Source organism: Canis aureus, chromosome 36 (assembly GCF_053574225.1).
Source record: "Canis aureus isolate CA01 chromosome 36, VMU_Caureus_v.1.0, whole genome shotgun sequence".
In the NCBI taxonomy this organism is placed as follows: Eukaryota; Metazoa; Chordata; class Mammalia; order Carnivora; family Canidae; genus Canis; species Canis aureus.
Window position 1 is genome coordinate 9,888,933 of NC_135646.1, and position 25,875 is coordinate 9,914,807.

General features: G+C 34.0%; 1 protein-coding gene and 1 pseudogene across 11 annotated transcripts in view; both read right to left on the reverse strand.

The window, feature by feature from the left end:
• Nucleotides 1-19,416, reverse strand: part of LOC144305783 (formin-1 pseudogene) — a 43,648-nt pseudogene extending 24,232 nt beyond the window's left edge.
• SPAG16 (sperm associated antigen 16) overlaps nucleotides 1-25,875 on the reverse strand; it is a 911,935-nt gene that overhangs the window by 622,344 nt on the left and 263,716 nt on the right. The window lies entirely within an intron of this gene.

Genomic DNA, 25,875 nt, shown 5'->3' on the forward strand with positions numbered 1-25,875 from the left:
TGCTTAGTGGAATTAGTTATAGCCTACTGTTATTGCCAACTATTTTTATTTGGTTACAAAAAGTAATATTTACACATATCCAGATGAATATAATTTTACTGATAACTTCTTATATTTTTCTAGTCTTATGAATTTTTATTTTTTATATATGATATGAATATTTTAATTTTATATTACACTAGAGGTAAACTGCATGGGAATACATAAAGAAACCTTGGTATTTTATGGATGGTGAGTGTTGCTTTGCAGCCTAGAAATAAAAATCTTAATTCTCAGGAATGTTATCTTTGTTCTGATCTTCATTTCAGTCTAACTGAATGATTTCCAACTCCATAAACTTACCATGCAACTCTGTTTTTCTTCTATTCTCTACATTGAGAAAGTCTTCTTTCCCCATCACTTCATTCCCTATCATTGTTTATCAATTAACATAATTGCCTTTAATTTCCCAGTTGCCCCTGGTAAAATTTAGAAAGTGTGGGTTGGGGAGGGAGGAGAGAGAAATCCAAAAGTTCAAAAGTAAAACAAGAAGAAAATCTGAGTAATAGGCATTCTGTATAACTTTTTTTTCACTAATTATTCTCCTATATTAGGTGGATCCTTAAGATTTTAATAATTAAATTACTCTAATTTTTATATATGACAGTAAAGTGGTAGAAAGAAAAATAAAATGGTGAGGAAGCCTGAACTCCAGTCCTGCCACCATTAACACTTATGTTGTGTGAATTTGGATAAAACATTTAACCTCTCTGGTTCTATTTATTCATCTATAAAATAAAGGAAATAAACCTGCTGATGTCTAAAATCCCTTCCAGCTCAAAAATAATTTGGCTTTCAAACAGTTACTAAACCAATCACCCTTTCTGGATATTTCCTCTTTACTGTATAATGCAGAATCTCCATAGGCACTGCCAAGTAATGCTAAGTGTGGACGCATGGGTTCTTCAAGCAGAGGGCGCTGCATGCAAATGGGAACCTGAGCGAAGTTAGGTATTTTATGTTTCCCAAAACCCCGGTTTCCTATTTCATAAATGGAGAATCACAAGATCAATCTCACAAATTCATCATAAGGATTAAACAAAAGAACTTCATGAAGCCACTACCCTAGTTATCCATCACAAAATAAAATTTTAATAAATAATACTCTCATACTCCCTCTTCTTCCTTAACCCAGTGAACAGAAAAACCAAATAGATGACCTAATGGGAATCTGAGACAGTATTGAGTTTTTCTCATATGTACTCAGCAAGAAAACAAAGAAATCGGGTCATCTTGAAAAGAAAGCTTTCCTCTGAAAAGGCAGAAAATAAAAAGACATTTTGAAAAGTAAAAATTCAGTTGGATTCTGGCAGCCCAGGTGGCTCAGCATTTTAGCGCTGCCTTCAGCCCAGGGTGGGATCCTGGAGCCCCGGGATCGAGTCCCATGTCAGGCTCCCTGCATGGAGCCTGCTTCTCCTTCTTCCTGTGTGTGTGTGTGTGTGTGTGTGTGTGTGTGTGTGCGTTTCTCTCATGAATAAATAAATAAAATTGAAAACATTTTTTAAAAAGTTCAGTTGAATCCACCAGGAAGAAAGGACAGTGATACTTCAAGAGGGGTGCACTGTGTAATCAAACTACCTGCTTCACTATTTACCAACTGGGTGAACTAGGATGAGTTATTTAGTATATATCTTCCTCAGCTTCTACATCTATAAAATGGAATTAATTTTCTTCTCTTATATACATAGAAAGCACTCATCAAATAGTAACAATTTTTATTATTAAAAATAGAGGCAGAAAAGTTTGTATATAACTAATTATACTTTTGAGGAAGAAATTATTACATAGTAATTTTATTACAAATGGAGAAAGATAGTATTCTATTCACTTCATATTTTTTTATGATTGACCAAGAAAGAGAAATTTAATTACAGGTGAATATAGCAATAAGGAACTTGAGACCTCTCTGAAATAAACAAAGTAGTCTACTTCCTGGGGAAAAAAAATAGGTATTTGGGATTCATTTTCAATTTGTCAAGTTAATTTGTCTTATAGAATATGTAGAAAGGAATTTTCATTGCAAATTTGCCTACTCACTAACAATTTTTTGTAACCTTCAAATCAATACTCTTTGTGCTTTCCTGATTATTCATGGACCTGCTCAGAGCAGCAAATAATTTAAACCACCCAACCCACATGCTCCCAGCTGACATTCAACCAGGTAACACTTTGTTTCCTTATTCAATTCTAATACTGAAAACAAATGTTCTTTTCATCAACTTTATAATGCCACACTTACTATACTGCTTTGCATTTTGTTGGTGGTTTCCCAGTTTTAAATGGTTCCAGGCATAGTGGTGAAGTGCTGGCTAGTGTTCCTATGTGCCAAAGGCTATGCTGTGCTTTAGGGAGAAAATATGTTAGGTATGCTTCAACCAGGCAAGAGTTATAGTGTTGCTGACAGTGAGTTCAATGTTAACAAATCAACCCTCTATATTAAATAAGATGATTTCTTTAAACAGAAACACACATAAACAAAGTTATGTACTGATCACTTGATGAAAATGTTGTGACCAGAGGCTCTCAGGAACATAACCCAGAATTTCCCCTAGGAACAACAGTTCAGTATTAACTAATTCAGTATTCACAGAAACTTTATAGAACATAACTATGATGGATATGGAGAATTAACTGTACAGGCATTCTCATAGCAAGTTAATAAAAATTTAAAATGCAAATATATATATAATGGAATAGTTTTATATATATAACTATGTATATATAACTATATATATAACTATTATATATATCATGAAATAGTTCATAACAGCTAAGAAAGTAGAACAACTTATATAAATGCATGAGTAAATTAACCAGTGAAACAATATGTCACCATAATTTAGCTTCAAATTAGAACAATAAAGGAAACATAACATATGCTCCTTAAATTTCACTTAAATCACAGTCGAAAGATTCAAAAAATTAATATCAGGACTAAGTATAGAAAACCGCATCATTAGAGAGTCAGGAATTTTTGTAAGTTTTTAGAAGCTGAAATATGGAAAGGGAAATATTGAAATATGGAAAGAGAAGCCATAGCACTAGGGATATATTGTGCAAAACATGTGATACGCTTCAAAATCAGAGCCCACAGACCCAGATGGCAGCCAAGACATATATAAAATAGGAAATAGGAATATATAGTTATAGAAAATATATATTAATAGGAAAATAAAATGAAATAAATCTCAGAATTTTAAAGACATTGAAAAGATAAAAGAATTTAAGGGACGTGGAGAACCTACCCAAAAGTGTCATATATATAAAATACAACTACATGTATATATTAATCAACTAGATATAAATATATATATACATATATATTTCACAGAGGAAAGAGAAAAATAGAAGTAAAAAGAAGTAAATAGAAGTAAAAGAGTAATAATAGAAAGAAAAGTTTCTGTATGTAAGACAAGTGTTTATTCTGAGATTAGAATTCAAAAATCCTTGAGTATAATGAATCCACATCTAGATACTAATGGTAACATTTCAGAACTATGAGGAAATAGTTCTGAAATAACAAAAATGGGTCCTTTTCAAAAATAGAAATCTAACTGATTTCAGACAGCTTGTAATTTCTTATTATTCTAGTTGTATACTTAGGTGACCCTCATGTAGGTTTTCCAAGAACAAACTTAGGTGAAAGGTCACCTAAGTTTTTCAAGAACAATTCCTGCTTACCTGTTGTTCTAAAATAATTAATAGTGTCCTTTTCCGTCTTAAGTATCCTGATTTAAATGATAAATATGATCATCCTATGTGCGGTGGGCAGAATTATATTCTCCCAAAGATGTCCACATCCAAATTCTCAGAACTTGTAAATATGTTGCCTTACATGGCAAAAGCAGCTTACAGATGTAATTAAGTTAAGAATCTTGTGATTAGGAGAGACTCCTGGTGTACCTAGGTGAGGCTGTATAATCAGAAGAGTCCTATAAAAAGGAAGTTGAAGGGTCAGTGATGGAGGATGTGACAACAGAAGCAGAGGGGGAGAAAAATCAATATGATGAGGGGCTATGACACAAGCAATGAGGAGAGCCTCTAAAAACTGTAAGTCAAGGAAACAGATTCTCCTCTAGAGTCTCCAGAAAGAATCGGCCCTGCCAACAACTTGATTTACTAGCCTATTGAGATTGATTTTAGACTTCTTACTTTCAGAAATGTAAGATCATGAATTTGTATTGTTCTAAGCTACTAAGATTGAAGTAATTTGTTGTGACGGCAATAGAAAACTGATACAATATGCATGCCATAAATAGAATTTAATTTCCTATTTTCTCCCATCACCATAACATCATGAACCTTCTCTTATGCCATTAAAATTTTTGTACACACTATTTTACGGCTTAAATAGTAGCCCATCAAATGTATGAACCATTATTCTTTTAATCAGCTCTGTATTTTTAGACATATTGGTTGTTAGATTTTACTTAAAAAATAAAAATTCAACAATACATTTTTATTAATAAATCCATATCAGAATGTTCTAATGTTTCTTGTGTAAGGTTATCAGAATGCAATTGATGATTCAAACAAGATGAATGTTTTTATAATTTTTTGTACTTATATTATCAAATTGCTTCCCATTAAAGTTTGGTAATCTCAATGTAAGAGTGTTTGACAGCACTAATTTCACTAGGTTTAAAATAATAAAAGGCCCTGATCTTATTTAAAAAACATATGACCTAATTTTATATATGAAACGCATCAGTTCGATTTACTTTGGTTGCAATCTTTAAACATCACTTACTATTTAACTTACTTGAAAAGCACAGATTTTTGAATACTATCATATTAACACAATTTTTATATATTCTTATATATCTCAATTGAATCTATGTATAAAAACTTAAGACCATACTTGATAAAAATTACAGGAGCTATAGTCATGGTATACAGGAAGAATTAGGAACTCACTATAAAATTTCCTTTTTTTATTATAAAAACATTTATGCCTAACTGCCTGCCATGGGGCTGGAAAGTGCAGGATGGGTAGCTGCTACTATTGTTTTTAAGATTTTATTTATTGCTTGATGATAGACATATATAGAGAGGAGAGACACAGGCAGAGGGAGAAGCAGGCTCCCTCCAGGAGCCTGATGCAAGACTCAATTCCAGGACCCCGGGATCACGCCCTGGGCCGAAGGCAGCCACTCAACCACTGAGCTGGCAGGAGTCCCGCTGTTACTATTCTAAAAGTTGAAATTGATCAAAATTAAGTGAAATTTACTTTCCCTGGAAGTCACCATCCTTCAATAGACTTCAGACTGTCAAAATGGTTATATTAGACAGTTTCTGCCAGTGAAATTATTTTAACATGGGGAGACAGACTCGTGGTGCTTCCTATTTCACCGTCTTCCTAGAATTATCCTCTCATTCATTCTTGAACTCATCTCTACTACAGGTTGTACAATCTGTTGGAATATTCAATTGTTATTTTATTCTTCATTTCCAAACCATCTACAGCACTCAGCAGCTCATAATCTGTTACATTTATTTGATGCTAACTTATAATATTTCTTGTATTTGTTCACTTATTATTTGTACAGTTTACCAAACTAAACCAAAAGCTCCTTATGAAAAAGAATTTTTACTGAATTATATTAAAAGAACATATAAATTGTTAATTAATTTGCACTAAGTATTGCCTTCAAACTTCAAATGATGTCTCCTTACTTAGTGTTTGATACATGGGTAAGAATATCTTTAATCATTATATTCCTGTTTGATATCACAAAGATCTTAATTGTACTGTTAACTGTACTTAATTGTACTATTAACCAACAATTGCTGGCTTTCTTTTACTATTGAAACAGCAGCCAAAATCCCTAATCCAGTGTATTTGAAACTACATGGTATGGCCTGTCAGAAACCCAGCTTTACGTTTTAGCCCTTTCACTTTTGGTCTTTTGGCTCTTTTCCATACTGGCTTTCTTTCAATTCCTGGAATATTCTGTGGCCATTCTAGTCTTTCATGAACTAACCTTTTGTCTGGGGAGATTTTAAGCTCCCCCCTCCAGCCTTCTACAAATTATTAAGTGCTACTCATACTTCAGATCTCAGTATGTAATACACATATATATATATATATATAACATATATGCATAATACATAATTTTATTTATTTATGAGAGACACAGAGAGAGCCAAAGACATAGGCAGAGGGAGAAGCCGGCTCCTCTCAAGGAGCTCGATGCAGGACTCATTCCCAGACCCTGGGATCACGCCCTGAGCCAAAAGCAGATGCTCAACCTCTGAGTCACCAAGGTGTCCCTCAATTCTATATTTAATCTTATAATGATTGGTGTTTATCTTCAAATCCATCCCCCACGAATTCTGTAAGATTGATGAGTTAAGAGAGGATCTGATTTGGGCACCATGGAATCTAGCACAGATATATAGTATGTATTATTATAATATATATATATATATTATAAATAGTATACTATAATTATAATATAGTATGTATGAATTATAAATAACACAGTAATACCTAATAACCATAATAATAATGATTATAGAATTGCACTATCTTTAAGAAGGAGGAGGAAGGATGATACATATTCTAATATGGAAATCAAGTACTCCTGGGTAATTATAATGTAGGTTAATTCAGAAATTATATTTTTGTATTTTATTCACTGACAACTGAACATAAATAACACATTATTTCCCACAAACTAGAATATTTTAAAGATTTTAATTAGCATTATCCTTCAGGGAAAATAATTACATTGTCATTAAAATGTCATTGCTTTTATTTTTTTTTCTTCCAAGGTATTTATTATTTCAAGTTTTTTAAAAATTTTTTTAAATTCAATTAATTAACATATAATGTATTATTGGTTTCAGAATTGGAGGTCAGTATTCATTTATGTAATACTCAGTGCTCATTACATCCTTTGTCCTACTTAATGTCCATCACCCAGTTATGCCCCTCCAGTAAGTGACACTCAGTTTGTTTCTTATGATTAAGAGTCTCTTATGGTTTGTCTCCCTCTCTGATTTTGTCTTGTTTTATCCCTCCCTCCCTTCTCCTATGATCCTGTTTTGTTTCTTTAATTCTACATATGAGTGAGATCATATAATTGTCGTTCTCTGATGGACTTATTTCACTTAGCATCTCCCACCAACAAGAGTCCAGGGCTGGATGACTTCTACCAAACGTTTAGAGAAGAATTAACACCTGTTCTTCTGAAGCTGCTTCAAAAATATAAATGGAAGGAAAACTTCCAAATTTCTTTGATGAGGCCAGCATTACCTTGATCCCAAAACCAAAGACCCTACCAAAAAGGACAATTTCAGTCTAATACAGACCAACATACATGTGTACATGCATAAATGTATATATAAATACAAAAATTCTCACCAAAATACTGCCAATAGGATCTAACAGTACATTAAAAGGATTATTCCTCACGAGCAAGCAGGATTTATTCCTGAGCTGCAAGGGTGGTTCAACATCCATAAATCAACCAATGTGATACACCACATTAATAAAGAAAGGACAAGAACCATACAGTCCTCTCAATAGATGCAGAAAAAGCATCTGACAAAGTACAGCATCCTTTCTTGACTAAAACTCCTCACAGCATAGGGATAGAGGGTACATATCTCAATATCATAAAAGCCATATACAAAAAGCCCATAGCAAATATCATTCTCAATGGGGAAAAATCAAGAACTTTCCCCCCTAAGGTCAGGACAACAGCTGGGATGTCCACTCTCACCACTGCTCTTCAATATAGTCCTGGAAGTCCTAGCCTCATCAATCAGACAACAGAAAAAAATAAAAGGCATCTGAATCAGCAAAGAAGAAGCCAAACTCTCACTCTTTGCAGATGACATGACACTATACATGGAAAACCCAAAAGACTCCACCCCAAAATTGCCAAAACTCATATAAATTCAGCAAAGTGGCAGGATAGAAAATTAATGACAGAAGCCATTTGCATTTCTCTACACTAACAATAAGACAGAAGGAGAAGAAATTAAGGAGTCAATCCCATTTACACTTGTACCCAAAACCATAAGATACCTAGGAATAAACCTAACCAAAAAGGCAAAGGATCTGTACTCAGAAAACTATAGAACACTCATGAAAGAAATGAGGCAGACACAAAGAAATGGGAAAACGTCTATGCACATGAATTGGAAAAACAAATATGGTTAAAATGTCTATGCTACCTAGAGCAATCTATACATTCCATGCAATCCCTATCAAAATACCACCAACTCTGTTCACCAGAAAGGATCCTGAATAGTCAAAGGAATGTTGAAAAAGAAAAACTGGTGGCATCACAATTCTGGACTTCAAGCTCTACTACAAAGCTGTAATCATCAAGACAGTATGTTATTGGCACAAAAATAGACACATAGACCAATGGAACAGAGTAGAGAACCAAGCCATGGAACCCCAACTCTATGGCCAACTAATCTTCAACAAAGCAAGAAAGAAAATCCAATGGAAAAAAAGAGAGTCTCTTCAACAAATAGTTTTCAGAAAATTGAACAGCTACATGCAGAAGTATGAAACTGGACCATTTCCTCACACCATACACAAAAATAAAATGTCATTGCTTTTAAAATGATGCTTCAGACAAAAGGCAAATTGAATGATGAAGGATATTTTGGGATTAAAGTGGCATTAGAACCTTAAGCATATATTTGACATTAGGTCTTCAAAATCATTGTTTGTAAATCAAAAGAAACAAATCAACATATCTTTTTTCACACACTGGAGTGTATTAGATATTGATCAATTTATTTAGAATTGAAAATAAATTCAAGTATGATAGAGAAATCCAATGAGTTTATTTCTAGAGTTATGTTTATGCTAGAGAAAGACAAATATTTGGATACAACCTATCAAATTACATGTGGATCTTAATTAATATATCCACACTACATTAATTATTAGCATATATACTCCTTTTCAGGTTTTTTTTTATCCAATCTGGAAAACATTCTATCAAGTGAGAAAGCAATCTACAGTGTCTTTGAGAACCAAGGGAAATATTTATGACATCTATAAAGACTTTCGTTTAGTCTATTGAAGCATATTTCACAAAGATTTTCCAACTTTTATTTTTATAACTAGGTAATCTGTATATATACACCAAACATTCATTTAAAATAGAAAGTTGTGTGTAATATTACACAAACACAGTGGTGAAACAATGCCTAGGTACCTAGCACCACCATGAACCAAGACGACTTAAATACATACACACATTGGTAAACATATACATACAGACCCACATACATATGTACATGCATAAATGTATATATAAATACATAAATAGCATGGAACAATTATTTTTGTTTAGTTTTTTGTATTCATAGAATAAATATAATCAACAATACATCAATAAAATAAGTGCAATAGACAATGGCCAGAAAGCTAACTTTATTGTTATTGGAATAGAAAAAAATCCCATTTTGAAATGGTATGTTTACTGTGCTTAACTATGTTTTAAAAGTTCAGTGGGTTGCTTAGTGAATCAAAAAATTACTTCCTAGGAGCCTTGATTAGTTCACTTTGGTTTTCAGTACTCGTAGTACCATTTTTAGTTGTATCATCCAGAGGGAATCTAAAAATAAATATAGCTGACTTCTCGTATATTTTAAAGATGGTTCTATACTTTAAAACTTTGAAAGTAAGAATATCCTAGCTTTATAAACACAAGTTTTTTTTTTTATTAACACAAAATGTTTTACCTTTATCCTATTCATTAATGCAGTATTTCTTATCTAAGTGTTTATCAATCAGTTCGTCAGATTTTTTTGTTTTTGTTTGTTTTTAATCAGGATTGCTGGGTTCCAATCTTAATATTCATCTTAATATTCATGAATTACAGTATCTGGGAAGGAGGGAGGAGGTTATATACTTTCTAATGGGTTATGTGGTATTTCTCACATACTTTAATACTTGAGAATAGCTGTTTCCAAACATAAGAGATGTTGCAAAATAAATTTGTAAAATCAATAAATATTTAGAGATATTATATAAAAGAATGCATAAAAATAGTACAGAACAAATTTTAAACATCATTTAATACATGCTCTAAGTATACAACAGTGGCACTTAGTGCTGTTTTCATTAAAAATACCCCAACTCCCTCTCACTCTTCACATTTCTAGAGCAGTAATAGGTAACAGTGGTTAAGCACAGAGGCTCCAGAGCAAGCTTTTTGCATTTCATCCAGCTTTGCCACCTACTCACTCCTTAACTTTCCCTTCCTCAGTTGCTTCACCTTAGAATAGTTTACTGCTATGAACACAGCATAAGTTAGTACATACTCAGTGGTTGCAACAGTGCCAACCCTATGATGCCTGGCTCATTAAATGCTGGCTCTTTATGGCACAGAAATAGGCAAGACAGATATTCCTGCTGCTTGTGGCTTGCAGCCAAATATTTCATCACATACATGAAAGTGTGATGAGGGTTACACAGGAATTCATGCGAGAAGGAGCTGATCTAGTCTGAGGATTTGGGGAAGAAGGGAGGCTGCATCATGAAGTAGAAACTAGGAAAACTGATAGCAGAGGGTGGGGATTACTGAGGAAGGTATTCTAGGCACATGTTGTATCTCCGGCAAGTGAAAGTAGTAGCCTGTGGGCTAGAGAGAGAAGAGGGCTCAAGATTAGATTGGAGAAGTGGTCTGGTAAGAGTCTGATTCAGGGAAAGGAGAAAGGGCAAAGAAATTTTTTTTTTTTTCTCTCCTGGTGAACTGTGGCCTTTTCAAATAGCAAAGAAACCTCTTTTCATGACCAGAATTGTGTTGAGTGAGTAACACTAGATGTAAGGAACCCTGGGAAATCAATAATTTCAGCTTTCCACTCTGTAAAGTCAGGAAAGACAAAGGAGAAAGGAAATGTGAATGCATTTTGAGTAGATAATTCACATGGTACAACACATTTTTCTTTTCTAAAAAAAATCATAGAAGAAATCCTAGGTGGGAAGATTCATTCTTGATTTTTATCAACACTGAAACCTCTACTAACTCTTCCTCCATTTCTTCCCTTGTGAAATATTTACAGACTAACTAGGATGAATACAGGTCCCTACCTTTTCCCTCTTTACAAAGATTAGAGTGCGACAGTAAATCATTAAAAACAGGAACATAGGTTTTCAGAGATTTAGGATCACAAATTTCTATGATCGTTGTCCTCCTTTCTGTAAAGATTTTCCCAAGGAAAAGATTTCAAGACCCTGAAACTACTAACTCTGTAGGAACATGCTACTGAAATGACTTGGAAAGTTATTAAAAGTACCCAAAACTTGTACAATGACAAAAAATTAAAGAGTAACATTTGGGGCACCCGGATGGCTCAGTAGGTCAAGCATCAGACTCTGGGTTTCAGCTATGTCATGATCTCAGGGTCGTGAGATGGAGCCCTCCAGAACTGGGCTCTCAGCTCAACCGGGAAACTGCTTGAGATCCTTTCTCTTTCTCCACTTCCCCGTAACTCCCACTTGCTTCACACACTCAGTAGAAAAGACCAACTTTTGTACCTCACTTCAAATTCCTGTAATCTTCCACTTATTAAAAAATATTTTTAAAAGCCATCAGATACCTAGTCAAATATTCAATATCACTTTAAAATAACAATACAGCTCAGTGAACACTTACCTGTCAAGCACCATGCTGAGATGTTAAATATGTTACCTCATTTACTCTCCTGTAAAGTGGGTATTATTACATCCCCATTTTACAGGCAAGGGAACTGAAGGAGAGAGAAATTAAGTAACTTGATCAAGGCCACCACTCATAAGTGGTTAAACTGATATTTGAATCTCTGAAGTATGACTACAGAGTTTACAACTTTAAAAAGAAAAAAAATCTCAATGTTGTTAGGATTTCACAATGTTGTTTTAAAATATGTGTATTTGTGCATGTTTGCAAATTCAGTTACATAATATATTCAATAGTACACTTGTACTTATCATTTTATAGAAGCAACTAATGCATTCATATGAAGAAAACATGATATAGAAACAGAAAACATGAACTTAACAAATTATATTTTATAGCCCTGGTAAAAATGAAAAGAAAATGCGTAGGTCTCTAAAATACATTAAAGACTTTAAAGAATTTCATTGTGCCAAGTACTTGGGAATTTCAGTATAATGATAAAGAAGGAGTTGAAGAATATGAATATTCCATTGATGTCAAGATCTAAAGAAACAAAAAGTCCAGACAGGTACAAAAAAAGTCTTATTTAAATCTAATTTTAAATACTATCTGTCACTTGTTTTATTTGATATGGAACAGATACCTTCTGAGACTTCAGAGACTCTCCACAAACTATTCAAAGTTCTTTTTTTACATGCACGTTTAAAATACAAGCTCCTGAAATTAAACTGTCAATTTTGAAGCATATAAGATGTTGAGATTCTTCAAATCACAGAATATTTTTGTTACAAATAGAATATGCTAAGTTGTAAATGAATTGTAACCAAACCAGTTTCTATATAATTCATGTAGGCTCTCCAGTGAGTGAGTGAAGCCACAGATCTGAGGGCCTAGTTTTGTTACTTGTCTGCTGGGCAAACCAAATGGAAATGACATTTACAAACATGTGTGAATACAAACACATCACGAAGTCTGGCTCCTTTGATGTACGTAAAGGCAAAATGCTGTGCAAATCTGTCTAACAAGTCATCTAAGTGATAATAAAAAAGGCATATACCCATAGACTCAATACTTGAATATAATAATAGTAGGATGTGCTTTTGAACGAAGTATATTTTCTTAAATATATCCACTTTAGTTGATAGCATATTGGGACTGGGAAGAAAGTTTACAATATCAAAGATATTATATCTTGAATGAAAACTCCTACCTATTAGAAAGAAAGAATGGCACCGTCAAAACACTGCGTTCTGGGAGGCCTGGGGAGCTCAGCGGTTGAGCATTTGCCTTTGGCTCAGGGAGTGATCCCTGGGGTCCTGGGATCGAGTCCTACATTGGGCTTCCTGCATGAACCCTGCTTCTCGCTCTGCCTATGTCTCTGCCTCTCTCTCTCTCTCTCTATCTCTGTGTCTCTCATGAATAAATAAATAAAATCTTTAAAAAGAAACTGCCTTCTAACCACATTTAATTTTAGGAATTACCACAACTGGTTCATATAAATGCTGAGGAAATTCTAAAGGAGCCTCTAAATAATTATTTGTGTATTTTTTAATATGAAGCTAACATCAACTAATGAAACATCATTTCATAACATCAACTTATAAAATTGGAACTTGGCTCAGATTCAATTAAGTCCTATTTACTTTTCTTAAATATGATTAAAGATAAGATGCATTTAACTTTTCATAATTAAATGATATTTTTATGAAGCAGCTGATGGGATTTGATCAACCAAGGAGAGCCAACAAGAAATTGAATCAAATACAGATTTTGAGGTAAGGCTCACTCCAAATTTGAATACACCTATGTAACCAGCTGAAGGATTGAAAACAGAATATTGCCATTGAGACCGATGCCCCTTTATACCTGAAAGGAGTTTCACTGTCCTAGCCATCAATGGCATATCATACCACCCCAATATGTCATTTATATCCATGCAATGGAGCAAATTCCCACCCAATGTTACTAGCTAGAATTGTGGAGTACTTTGAACACAGACATCACAGTCTGAGAAGTCAAAATGGGTTTTTTGTTTGTTTGTTTTTAGAAAATACATAATCTAGAGTTAGGGACCAAGGCTTCAGGATAAATCATTTCATTTTTTCTTGCCTTTGATATCCAGCCCAAATGACTTTAAATAATATTTATTAGTTCTGTCATCATTTTGTTTTCTGTGTGCCAACCAATTTCTGAGATAATACAATATATATTATATGATATATTTTATATAGTATATAGTATGTTATATACAAATGCCCCTTCTGGGTGTGTAAATAAACTAAGTGTAAATGTACTGAGTGTGTAAATAAACTAAGAGAATATATTCAGGAAGTAGGGGAATCGGATTATGAACTTAGATCTGAATCTCATCCTCTCAACAACTATCCATTTTATAGATGACATCAGGAAAATATGTTTTATTATGGTGACAACTATATATACATATACATGTAATATACATGATACATACATGTGTACACATATATATGTATATATGTATGCAGGTAATATACATATATTCATATTGTACACTATATATAACCTTTATAGCTGATGTTATAGTTCATTATTGAATTTATTATATATTGTTATGTTAAACATGTTGTGTCAGTTTTGGACTATTTGAGTAGTGGATCATCTTTAACTCTTGCTTTTGCTACATTTGTTTTCTTCTCTTCTTGGGAATCCAATATCAAATATGTTAGATCTTCAACGTATCCCATAGATTTTTTTATACTCATATTGTGTTGAAGGATATTTTCCATCATTTTTAATCTGTGCTTTAATCTGAATATTTTTTATTGACCTATGTTCCAGTTCACCGCGCTTTCATTTTACATTGTCTAATTTGCTATCAAGCCCATCTATTGAATTTTTAATTTCAGTTATGTGTTTTTTCAGTTATAGGATTTCCATTTGATTTTTAAAAGCTCTAGTGCTGTGGTAGGATTATGCACCTTTCCTCACATTTAACATATTAAAAATTATCAATTCATTATGTCCATCATTCAAATCTGTTTCTAATGTTTAATTTTTTTCTTGGAGTCCTTCGATCCTTTTTCCTATCATACCTGATCATTATTTTTACTGGATGCTTTGTATTTGATTTTCTTCCTGGAGGCAGGTAGAGCATGAGTCAGTCATCTCGATATTCATAATACTGACACCTGTCCCTTTGCCCTATTTTTGAGGCTATGGCCCTTGTAAACTAAAATCCCAGGGCATTTTTAAAAGGCCCTCTTACTTCTCAAGCATTTATATGTTTATATGTTTCCTCAATGCTGTGAAAAAAGTTTTTACTTTTTAAGGCTAAGTCTTGGTCTCAACAGCTTCTCTCTCCTTTTTACTCAGTCTCTAACATAAGTGCAGTTGAGGAGTTAACAAAATCCTTGGGGAAAAATTACAAGCTTCAATGTTAAGCTTGCTACTCCATGAATCCCTTACTAAGGGCTCTTGGACCCACGTTTTGGTTCTCTTCGTAGTGCTATACTCTTATCTAGGGAGACTACCAGGTTTAGTCTAATGCTTAATATTTGATTTTCAGTGGTCCTAGAGAAAGAGATGCCATGCATATAAAGTTCCCCTGAATGTACTTCCTTCCTCTCTGAGATCCTTCATTTCATATTGTGGCTGCCTGGTTTGCTCTATTATACCTTCAATACTAGTGATTTATATGGGATTTATAGTAATATTTTAATGTCAACTATATGGGATAAAGATTATAAAGATTATCTATTAAATTTTATTATAATTCTTTTATGATTTAACAAAATTTAGTTCTACTTAAATATCTATGTAGCAATGTCAAGATAACTTTTCAGGGAAATAACATTTTAAATACTGTGTATATCTTTTTAAATGTCCTTTGTCCTTATTTTGATCAGCTGAGATTAAAAACAAAAACAAACCTACTAAACCATATCCTAAATTATCGGGGCTTTTTAAATTAGAATGTAATGTTTACTGTGTACTTTGTAATGACTCAAGGTCACCACTAAGACTATTAAATATTTATTTTCCTCTTAAACTAAATTCTCCATAACTGCTAAAGTTCTTAAATTATTTTCAATGATATTTGCATTATTCTCTTTCCCCCCTCATCAAATATAATAAATATAGTGGTGCCACTTATAGTTAGTTGTAAGAGGATTTCTGTTTTTAAAGCCTCCTCTATCTTTATATTGTGACTTCTAATTTGCAAACATTAGAAAAACAGATGCTTAAGTGTCCATTACATTTGCAGGTTACCTGAGTGATTCTCTTGTGAATTATTCTGTGGGTTTTGAAATATGTTATCTAGATATTCAGAGTCTTTTATATGACATGCTGGATTTTGGTTGTGTTCTCAATAATTTAAGATTCAGGCTAGTGGGACGCCTGGGTGGTTCAGCAGTTGGGTGTCTGCCTTTGGCCCAGGGCATGATCCTGGAGTCCCGGGATCGAGTCCCACGTCAGGCTCCCTGAATGGAGCCTGCTTCTCCCTCCCTCTGCCTCTGTCTCTGCCTGTCTCTCTGTGTCTCTCATGAATAAATAAATAAAATCTTAAAAAAAAAAGATTCAGGCTAGTGATATTTGAATAAGTGAATATATGGATTAAAGCAATTTTAAAAGTTTATATTACTCAAACTATTGAGTAATATAATTTAATATTCATTATCACAGTTACAAATGGAAAATGCTGCAGACTTTCTAATTTAAACTACAAATCTACAATTATCAAATTGGAGTACACCAATTGATTTTTATATTCACAGAATTATAAATTTTATTTTTCTCAAATTATTTCAAATTATCAAGTAACTATTAAAATGAATATCATAAAAAATGTAAGGTTCTCTTAAGTCACACTTAAGCATATTTTTTTAATAGTTTAAATATACCTTCAGTTGTGTGGAAAGGAAATAGTAACTACATTCAAACTTATGTTTTATTCATAGAATATATCAAGGAAATTAATACAAAGCAAGGAATGTGATTCATATGACAGAATTAATCAGAAGCAGTGATTGTTTAGAGTTCCAAAGAAAGAAAAAAATAACTCATTGGTAGCCAATGAAGAATTGAAGAATTGGCTTTGTTTTGAAGTACAAACCTACTGTACTTTTTTTGTACAATTTTGAGAGATGGATAAATCTTCCTAGGATTTGCCACTATATTCATTATTTTCTCAAAGGTAGGTTTTACTCAATAAATAGCAACTCATGTAACACCAGAGTTTTGTTTATGGCTTAAAATCAAGAAAAGGTATCAACCTGAGTGAATTAGAATAACATATTTAAATATAGCCATAAATTATCTAAACTGAATTATATCTTCAAAGATAGCTTTGAAGATAGGAGGCAGTAAGAGAGGGAGGAAGTGGAGTACTCAACATGAGTTCAAAATTTAAGAGCAAGGAGGAAAAATGACTAAAGTCATAGTATTTAATATTTCAAAGGGCCAATGAAGAGCATTTGGCTTCAAACTTACTGGTATTTCTACATGCTTGACCTTACAGAAAAGTGATCAAAATTAGGTTAATTTTTAAAACCAAACTTAGAAATAATATTAGGGACACCTGGGTGGCTTAGCTGTTGACCATCTGCCTTTGTCTCAGGGTGTGATGCCAGCATCCGGGATCAAGTCCCACATCGGGCTCTTTTCATGGAGCCTGCTTCTCCCTCTGCCTATGTCTCTGACTGCCTCTCTCTCTCTCTCTCTCTCTCTCTCTCTCATAAATAAATAAAATCTTTTTAAAAAAGGAATATTAATTGTATACACACGGTACACAAACACTATAAACCGCTTAGTAATATGTGGACTTGCCTAGGCAAAACTACATTCTTATAATTCCCTTCCCTGTATGTTTCATATTAGTGTGGGCCATAAGAGATATTTTGGGATTTGATTTAGTGGGAAGAGGGAAGCAGCATCCAAATAGTTTCTTATGCTTGGAAAAAATTTGAGACAGAGTCAAGGAGTACTTTTGTAGTTGATACATCACTCATCTGCTGGCTCAACAGATTGACATGGAGTAGCAGTTGAGCCTATGACCTCTCCACCTTCTCCTGGATATTTCTTCAGTTTCTCATGCCCTGGGGACAAGTATGTGCTCATCTTCAAGAGGGAAGCACCAGTTTCCCCTGTAGGACACCCATATCATTAAGGTTGAGGGAGTGAGAACCCAACACTGGTGAAATCCAATTCACACTTGTGGATTTTACTTTGTCTTTGTTTTCTCTCACTTTACATCCTTCTTCTTTTTCCTTCCTGACTGCCTATCCTACAAACCTTCAGGTCCAGCATCAGATGCAAAATGAATAGGCTTACAGAGACTGTAGGAGCCAGCTTCCATAATTGCATATGGGTCAAATTCTTGCAACAAATTATGTATGTGTGTGTGTGTGTGCGCGAGCACACGCCAATGCACACAACCCTCCAGTGATTCTGCTACTAACTGAAACAGTATTTGGTAACTATCAAAGGAAAATGGTTTCAGAGCTTTAAATTTCTAGCTAGAGTTCACATAAGGGACCTGAACTTCTAAACTTGCCCTGAAAGAAATACCTATCTCCTGTAACCTCAAGTTTGATAGATTTGAAACCAAATCCAAAGTCTAATCACCATAACTAATTACATTGCAGACTGAAATTTCAAACTCACAGGATCATTTTTTGTTAAACATAGAGAATTCAATGGAAAGGAATAGGACCGTGAAAATTAAGATGAAGACATATGGCAAACTTGGATGAAATGGGAACACTAAATCCAAATTTTGTCTAGCCTGCTTTGCCATCAGAGGCATCCCTTCTACTCCAGCCTGGGAAAGCTAATCTTGCCTTGCTTGAAGAACTTGTAATGGCCTGACCTGAGGTAGTTGCCTTGCAAGGGACAGCTGAGAAAGTGGAATAGATAGAAAATGGAAATATCTTCTACAACCACATGACCAACTTAGATATTATAATTGTAAAGCTGTAATTGTTGAGTATTTCATTATTTTAATATGAATGAATGCTGTGTATGCATGTGTATGTATGTACCTACATAAATGAAACAAATATTAATTCTTCCTATTCAGCTATCATGTAAGATACATGGTTAACAAAATATATCTTACTTATTTAAGTTATAGGATATCAAAGAAGGAGTATGAATCAATAAAATAAGGGATTTGTATACTAGTCAGGGGAAAGAATGAGCCTATGTTGAGTTGTAAGGCAGAAGACTTTTGTCACATATTCATATTAGGCAAAAGTATGACTTTGTTTATTTGCAGATTAATTATGGCCAAAAAATGTGTGGAACTTTTTGGCTGAAAACCGATAAACTCTAAAGGTTTTATAATGTGCCAACTAGGGCAAGTTGAACTGTTTTCCAGAGTTCTCTAGATACTTCCCATTAGGGTGGACCACAAGAGGCATTTTTTTTTCCTATAAGATTTTGAGGACAAAAGTAAACCTCCAGTCATATCAATTCTTACCTCTGAATTTAAGGGCAGGGTCACCAGGGTCCTTTGTAGGTCTTACACATTGTTACCAATCTGCCTATTCATCAATTTGGCATGGATAGCAGCCAATCACACAAGTGCTCCAACTTCCCTTGATTCTTCTTCAATTTCTGAGCCATGTATGGTTAGCTCTGAGATAAAGAGTGCCAGATTCTCTTGCAGGACACCCACATCATTAAGGATGAGGGCAATGAAAACTGACGCCTGTTCTGTCCATCCCATAAGTTCCATCTCCTGCCATACGTGTTCCATCTTGCCTTTGTTCTCCCTTGATTTACATCCATCTTTCCTTCTCAACTGCCTGCCCTGAAAACTCCAAGTTCCAACATCGGACGCTAAAACAACAGACTTATGGAGATTATTTAATTAACTCCACAAATTGCATCTGGTCAAATCCCTGTTACAAATCCTTTATTCCATTATATTTCAGGGACTATTTATTGTTCTTTTACATTTATCCCACATGATTTCAAGGTAAATAAAATATTTTTAAATTAACTTTTACTAGACATGAAATGCATTAAACTAAAAACTGATTCTCTCCCCCAGAAAGTAGAATATAATAAAATTCAGGAATTTCCTTTTCTTCTTCTTTACAGAAGGATGAGTAAGGAATAATAATACTTAGAGTCATAGCAGTCTCTGGGCCCTGTTAATAAGAATGCACTCTGATGGCGAGTCCTGAATAACTGAATGACTCTCTCTCATCTTGTCCTGAATAACTAATTCTGCAGTGAGCTTCTTAATAATATGTGCTATGCAAAATCAAATATATTTTTACTCTAGTTTATTTTGCTGTTTTTCTATTTTCCATTTTCCAGCATTATCCTTGATATTTTTTTTATCATAAAGCAGCATGATTTTTCATGCTGAATTGAGAAAAACTCATCCATAACTATTGCAACCATTGAGACAGAATAAATAGACTAGTCATCATCTACCTTCCCACTGGTTGTGAACCTCTCTCTAGAATCACAAACCTATCCTTGGACTCTAACTCTTCTCCTTTTATAACATTATACCCAAATGATCTTATTTTTCCAGCTTTTCTCCCTCCAATCAATTCTGCAAGCTGCTATTAGGCAAGGTATAATGAAACTCACTATTCAGAATGTCACTTTTCTGCTTAAAAATATTTTAACTGATATCTTAGTTTTCTCTAATGGGCAATCACTTTTTTTTCTGAGTATGAAAAGAAAATCTACTTCACAGTTTCCAAGTGATAATGCAGATTTTATGAAGAAAAATGAAGACTGAAAATTTACTTTGTACATCTAACATGCACACTTCAATTATCACATATTGTGCATTTATGTTATTTATTTGAACCCAAAAATACTTGGTCACCTGCTCCTGCTACATGGTTATGGTGGGCTTCTGTTATTGTAGTTATGAGATTAGGCAACTAATCTACACTGGGTCAACCAGGGTACCCAATGCCATTCAGAACAACCTACAACCTGAGCTAAGCAAATTGGGAATACTTGTCGTTTCTGCCTGCAGTTTGTGGGTTTATGTGAGCCGGAAAGGCCTTCAACCAAATATCCCATGCCTGATAGAATGAAGAAATGAAGAGAAGCAGAGATGAAACAACTAATGTGCATGACTTAGTGAATGTGTGTGTGCATTTGTGAACATGCCAAAGCTGAAGTGTGAATTTTTCCTCCTCTTCTCTATGCTGTTTTAATCTAGGTATTAAAAACAGTGAGTTTATATAAAAGTTAGTAAATTCATTACATTGCTGAAGCTGCAGGTGGTCTATAGCTTAATCAAGGTGTTAATTGGCTGGCGCTAAGTGTAGTTTGAGGTTAGTGTGACAGATGGAACCCAGTGAATATAGAGTTTTGTTATACAAACTATAGATGCACTTAAGCTTTCTACATCTGTGCTGCATTTTTTTTTTCAAATAGACATAGGTGATAAAACACCTGCTACTTAATTAACACCCTTTGTAGTCATTCACAAAGTTAGATTATTCTCAAACCTGCTCTGCCAGCTGTAAATGTTAAAACTGATTGCTATTCCTGGAGCTTTTTCTTTCCTTTATTTTGCAAAAATATAAATGGAAAAATGTTCAAGTCCAGCAAATGGAGGAGAATAAAAATGATTAATGAATGAGTGAATGGATAGATAAATACATAAAATAGAAAATTTCTATAATTTTGACCTGTTAATCCTATGAAAATGAAAACTGTAGCCAAACTAAAGGAATCTTTTCAGAGAGTACCTTTCTGGGAAAATAGCAACTGTAATTTCCTAGCTCCTCTTCTCTCTTAAGTATAACACATCTTCCTGTGAGCCAAGAAGCTGCTGTGGCCAAAGGGAGGGATAAATTAGAGGAAGCAACTGAGCCTTCAGATCTCTTTTGGTTTTGATACAGACACTTGGAGCATGACTTGTACCTTTCAGGGCTGAGAGAGTCTGGAACCTGGTGATAGAGAAATCCATGGTTTAGATTAGACTGAGACAGGTCCTGGCAAGTGCTTTGTCTATAGAAATCCTCAGTTGGGAGTGGTGCCATTATGTCTCATTAATATGTCTTGTCTGGCTGGTCTTCAGAGCATAAAGAGGGGCTGTAAGGTTTGATACCCAACAGAGGCTAGAAGACTACAAGGAGACTGGTGAGAAGAGAAGCTTTTCTTCTGGGACTTCAATGAGGAACCTTCTGTTTGCCTACTACTAAATCAAAGATTCAAAGGAGCATAGTCAAGGCACCACTTATCCCTCTAGGAATCATCACCACATAAAGAACACCAGCAGCTGGACCTGAGTCCTAAAATAATGGACAAAAGTAACAGCATACTCCAGACAAGGGCTCAGAACAAAGCAGAAAGAACGGTCTCTAGAAAAATAACACTCTGGAATAAAGAAATAGCAACTTTTTGTTCCAAACCATAGTATAGAAAATTTGATGAATCCTATGCCTTGATGAAATACACTTTCATAACTGATCCATGCATGGCCCTCTGTGTTTATTCATTCATGCATCTCTTTTGAGTAGTGTAATAAGCACCTGAGAGACCACCATACACAATACAAAAAGTAGGGTCTCACCAATTATTCATATCTATTTATGTGATCTTCCTTTACCCCATTCTCTCTCTTCCTTTTTCCAAGAGAATAACCCCTTTAAAGCTTGTGTTTGTCATTCCCTTTCTTTCTTTTTCATTTAGTTTTATATCATCTATATTTCTTAATAAAAAATTGATTTAAATTGTATTATGTTTAAATTGATCAGGTTGTTACAGCTAGGAATAATGCATACTGTTGTATACCATTTTTATTACTCTGGATTCTCCAGAACCAATAGGACATACAAAGATATACATAAGAGGATATTTATTATAGGAATTAGCTCATGTGATTACAGAAGCTATGGAATTCCACAATCTATTGTCTGAAAACTGGGAATCTGGAAACCCAGTGGTATAATTCAGTCTGCGTAGGAAAGCATGAGAATCAGGGGAGCCAGTGGTGTAAGTCCCAGTCCATGTACAAAAGCCTGATAATGGTGGGAAAAGGGGGATGATGGTGTTAATCCCTGTCTAATTCTGAAGGCCCAAAAACCGGAATCATTAATGTATGAGGGCAGGAAAATATTTGTATCTCAGCTCAAGTGGAGAGATAGAATTTGTCCTCCTTCCTCCACCTTTCTGTCCTATTCAGGTCCTCAGTGGACTGGACAATGCCCACCTTCAGAGATGAAGGCATTCTTCTTTACCTCATCTATCAATTCAAATGCCAATCTATTTTGGAAACATACTCACGGAAAAATCCAGAAATAATTTTTACCAGCTATCTGGGCATTCTTAAGCTCAGTCAAACTGACACATAATTTTAACAATTGATCTATTAGAGTTTATTAATTTTATTGCTTTACAACAGTCTATTCCACCTAGATTCAGCCTCCCTCCTGCTATGGAAACATTTGATTTGCTTCCACATATTTGCTATTTTGAAGACACCTGCTCTGAACATCCTTTTATATGTCTCCAGTGTACACAGAAAAGATTTTCTCTTGGATATCTAGTCAGAATTACTTCACCATAAGGCAAGGAACACTGAACACAATAATATTAAACTGTTTTCCAAAACATCTGAACCAATTTATGTTTAAAGAAACAATGTAGAAGAGATCCTGAGGACTCACATTCTTTTAATCACTTGGTATAAATGAGTTTTTTATTCTTTTTTCCCAATAAAATGGATATAAAATAGAACTCATTATAGTACAATATGCAATTTCTGATCACCACTAAGCCTAAAAATTTTTTCAAATGTTTATTGCTAAGATATATTACCTCTTCAGTAAAGAGGTATTCTTGATTTATGCCCATTTTTCTGTTGAATTCTGTTGAATTATTTGTGCTTTTTTTAATTTACAGGATTTATTTTTATATACTTGATATTTAATACTTGGTTGTATGTAATAAAAATGCATTCTTTCAATCTATAATTTATTTTTTTATTTCTTTAAGGTGTTTTTACATATCAAAGTTACTAATTCCAAGAAAATCAAATTTACCAACCTTCTATTTTCTATTTTATAGTCAGTTCTCTTTATGTTCTGTTTAATAAATTTTTAGCTCCCCCCCAAGTTTTGTCTGTATTTTATTTTATATTTTAAGAGAGACAAGTTGGGAAGAGGGAGAAGGAGAGAGACAATCTTTTTTTTATTAATAAATTTATTTTTTATTGGTGTTCAATTTACCAACATACAGAATAACACCCAGTGCTCATCCCGTCAAGTGCCCCCCTCAGTGCCTGTCACCCATTCACCCCCACCCCTGCCCTCCTCCCCTTCCACCACCCCTAGTTCGTTTCCCAGAGTTAGTTTGTCCTTCTCCGATTTACTTACTTCACTCAGCATCATACCCTCCAGTTCCATCCACGTCAAAGCAAATGGTGGGTATTTGTCGTTTCTAATGGCTGAGGAATATTCCATTGTATACATAGACCACAGCTTCTTTATCCATTCATCTTTCGATGGACACCGAGGCTCCTTCCACAGTTTGGCTATTGTGGACATTGCTGCTAGAAATATTGGGGTGCAGGTGTCCCGGCGTTTCATTGCATCTGAATCTTTGGGGTAAATCCCCAACAGTGCAATTGCTGGGTCGTAGGGCAGGTCTATTTTTAACTCTTTGAGGAACCTCCACACAGTTTTCCAGAGTGGCTGCACCAGTTCACATTCCCACCAACAGTGTAAGAGGGTTCCCTTTTCTCCGCATCCTCTCCAACATTTGTGGTTTCCTGCCTTGTTAATTTTCCCCATTCTCACTGGTGTGAGGTGGTATCTCATTGTGGTTTTGATTTGTATTTCCCTGATGGCAAGTGATGCAGAGCATTTTCTCATGTGCATGTTGGCCATGTCTATGTCTTCCTCTGTGAGATTTCGGAGAGAGACAATCTTAAGCAGGCTCCACACCCAGAACAGAGCCCAACTCAGGGCTGGATTTCATCACCCCGAGATCGTGACCTGAGCTAAAATCAAGAGTCAGACACTTAAACTGACTGAGCCACCAAAGTGCCCCTCCTCATCAAGTTTTAAAAGATAAATTGTCTTTAAAATTCAACTAAAATTTAAAAAAATAAAATAAAATTTAACTAAAATTTTAAAATTTTTATTATTGACATTTCATTCCTAGGACTATCTAGAGTTGGTTTTTATATATGGAGTGAGCAGAAGTCAAATATATCTTTTTTCTTGTTGCCTGTTCATGTGGAAAACCATATACTGAATTTCTATTAAAGAAATAGAAGTCCCACACAAAAGAGAAGTGTTTCAGAAACTAAAATAAAAATTAGAAGTTTGAGCAGAAGAAATGAGTGATGGTCACAATTGAGAATCATATTAATTATCTGCTATAGTAAATGGAAGAAATATCTGAAGGCATAAACCAAAGATACTAAGAGATGGATATCATAAGGGAAAAAACGCAAGACTCAAGGTTAAACCCTGAAAAATTAAACTTGTACTGGATTTCCAGAAACAAAACAAAACAAAAAAGAAAAGTTGCAGGAAAGGCAATAATTAAACAACAAAGAAAATTCCACTTGCTTAAAAAGAATGGAGTCTCTAGATTGAAATGATCAGCAATGGAGGTATAATGAGAAAAATTATAATATTAGATATATTCTTGCCAAATTCCTGAACTCCAAGTGTTACCAAAAACTAAAAAAAAAAAAAAAAGTTTCTAGCAGAACAAATAAAACAGGGGGAAAAGACGATCAAAACAAATAACCACCCATGAAAATACTAACACTCATGTGAATTAGATGCATTCTTCAAATAAACTTTATAAAAATAGAAATAGGCAAAAATAACTTAAATATGATAAAAAAATTGTTTACCATAAACAAAAGAAAGTACTATAAGCAATAAAAATCCTAAAATCATTTCCATTAAAATCTGGGAGTTTATAATGACAATTATCATCACTATTATTTAACATTAGAATTTTGAGCAGTGCAATAAGAGAATTAAATAATCAATATAAAATGTTTTTATATTGATATGATTTATACATAGAAAACCTAAGATATTCCCATAAACTACCTGAACAGAAGAATTTTTAAGATTTTTCCACAGAAGATATATATACTCAAAGAAACAGCTATTCTGTGTTCTAACTATAATCTAGAAACTAAAATACATACCTCTGTATTTCCCTCCTTTTCTAATACAATGCTACAAAGGTCAAGCAGATT